Source organism: Chrysoperla carnea, chromosome 5, assembly GCF_905475395.1.
Source record: "Chrysoperla carnea chromosome 5, inChrCarn1.1, whole genome shotgun sequence".
Lineage (NCBI taxonomy): Eukaryota > Metazoa > Arthropoda > Insecta > Neuroptera > Chrysopidae > Chrysoperla > Chrysoperla carnea.
Window position 1 is genome coordinate 59,554,751 of NC_058341.1, and position 2,617 is coordinate 59,557,367.

Sequence of the window (2,617 nt, forward strand, 5' to 3'; positions counted from 1 at the left end):
AAATAAGACTATTATAAGACTATTTAATTTATAAGACCATTATTAGAAACATTATTGAAGTGTATGGTCATGTCTACACTAGTATACATTTTAACATTTTTTGATATTATGGCATTGGGTAACCTTACTCGCAGCAACGAGCGTCTCGTTTTAATTTTAATGTTTATATTAAGCTATCCTTTTCTAAACATGTTTTATACGTTATGTTTAAGTGTTTTTTATATATGCTACATACCCTTGTATATGTATATATATACCTATCTCAACTAGAGTAATAGTGTTTCGTTCTACAATGTTACAACTTTGTGTACTACTCGCGGAGTTAGTTTTATGAAATTTAGGGTATATAAGCATGTATTTTACCGGCAGTAAGTATCGCTTCTCGGCTGTATAGCTAAGATCAAAGTGTAGTATCTGTTCTTATCAGCTTAATTTTTATCAGTGTACAAAGTGAATTTATTATGGATTAAAGCAACAAGGAAATCAAAAGTGCCAAAATCATCATCAACGAGGCGGAAGCAGTAGGGAGTGAATCGACAAGGATAATAGTAAGTGGGAATAACTGAGTGAGAACAACCAACACCTTAGTTCTCAAAGGCCGCCACTTCTTGTGTGCAAGGGGTGTACACTCTCCTTGAGAGGGTGTACACTCCAAACATACAATAATGTTGAACGCCGTCACAGGAAAAAGTGGGGTCAGGTCACTATTAATAGTTTCCTGACCTCACTCAACTAATCAAAAATTATCTGTATTTATCACACCGGATTTAATTGTAAATAACTTCACGGGCCAGGGCAGTGCTCTTAAATCATGTCCTCGGCAGACGACGAGGTAGCGGAGGCTGCAGGGACGGTTAACATTACCATCAAGTTTCCGTTCCCTGCAGAATTCCGCTGCGAGAAGTGTTGGGTCCATCTGGACACGCAAGGTAGTCAGAGTGGTTTTAACACTCGTCTATCAACTTACAAAAGCCACTCTGACTATAAAAAACACATCAAACATCATCACGGGATACCGATCTTCACATTCGAATGCGCCGAATGTGGATACCGGTCTGAGTCCCTCAAAACTCTTAAAAAACACTATTTAAGTCATCAACCGGGTGCGGCTCCAGCTCCACCTAAGAAGACCGCACCCCGGCAAAGAAAAACACATAGTACTCAGCCAATCAGCAGCCAACCACTACCACCTAGGTTGGCTGGTACTAGCGATGAGGGCTCTCCGGTACCCAGAACTCAACAATCGCCACCAAGGCGTGTAACACGCGCTAGATCGGTATCCCAATCAGGAGCCGCCTCAAGACAACACCACCCGTCAGCTCCAGGACCATCAACATCAACAGCAAGACCCAGCACTTCCACCGAATATGACTTTAACATCCGCCGCAACATCTTAAGCATCATTACCAGCGACGACGATAGTCAGCAACAACCACCTACCAGTCATGCCACACAGCCCCAGCCCCCTAAAACCGATAATGGCACAGAGGCTGTTCGTGGTACTGCAACTGAAAGGTTGTGTCGCGATGCACCGGCGGAAAACCAAACCGATTACGACCCACCGCCATCAGATAGGTTGGTTGGCATGGACTCTAGTCCACCAGGATCACTACCCCAACCATTCAGCCGAACTCGATCACCAATCGAGCTGAACGATGGCATCAGCGATATGCAACGTAGCCCCCCACCTGTAGTTGCGCCTACTCAAATTCAACCGGACCTTGTCATCAACGATCCCAGTACTGCTTCGGTGGTTGCTGGAACCGATGATGACGAGATTGCAACATCAACTCAACCCACTGACAATCAAGTTCGGTGGCTTGCTCTAATTAATAATGCCGCCAGCTGGGATGAATTTGAAGAGGCTGTAGCTACAATCACCGCAGACTTTGCGAGAGGCAGTCCAGGCCATGTGGCTGAAAGACCACGACCACCACATCATGCGCAGCAATTCCAAAATAGACCTCGGCCTATTAGGAATCGCCCTCGTCGCGCGCAATACAACCCTGCGGACGCGGCGAAGATCCAGAAAATGTACCGCATAAATAAAAAAAAAGCCATGAACAGCATACTGAGTGAACCAGGTAGCTCACCATTCTGTCAGGTCGACACGGAAACGGTCCATGAACATTTCCGTGGAATATTTGCTTATAAGGATCAGGAACGATCACCAACCCCTGAGGAAATCCGGCAAATATTCGGGCCTGATCAAAATGATGGCGGAGATGGAGACGAACGCTTCACGTTCCTACTGGACTCCATCTCAAAAGAATCAGTATGTGCGCGATTGGCCAAAACTTCTAACACCGCACCGGGTAAAGATGGTATAAGGTATTCGTGCCTTAAACGATCCGACCCCGGTTGCATCGTACTTTCTGCGATCTTCGACCGTTGCTTCCGTGAGGAAAAAACGCCACTGGCTTGGTCTGACTCCCGCACTGTTCTACTATACAAGAAGGGTAACCGTGATGAGTTGTCGAACTGGAGGCCTCTTACTTTGGGAGGGACAATCGCTAAATTATATGCCGGCGTATTAGCCGACCGCATCACCTGCTGGGCGAAGCTCTCCAACAATATCTCTCCAATGCAGAAAGGATTTCTGGAGTATGAGGGATGC

The 2,617-nt window shown here is 45.7% G+C and overlaps 1 pseudogene; it reads left to right on the plus strand.

The window, feature by feature from the left end:
* Positions 1-374: 374 nt before the first annotated feature.
* Positions 375-488, plus strand: LOC123301897 (annotated as a pseudogene).
* Positions 489-2,617: the final 2,129 nt, after the last annotated feature.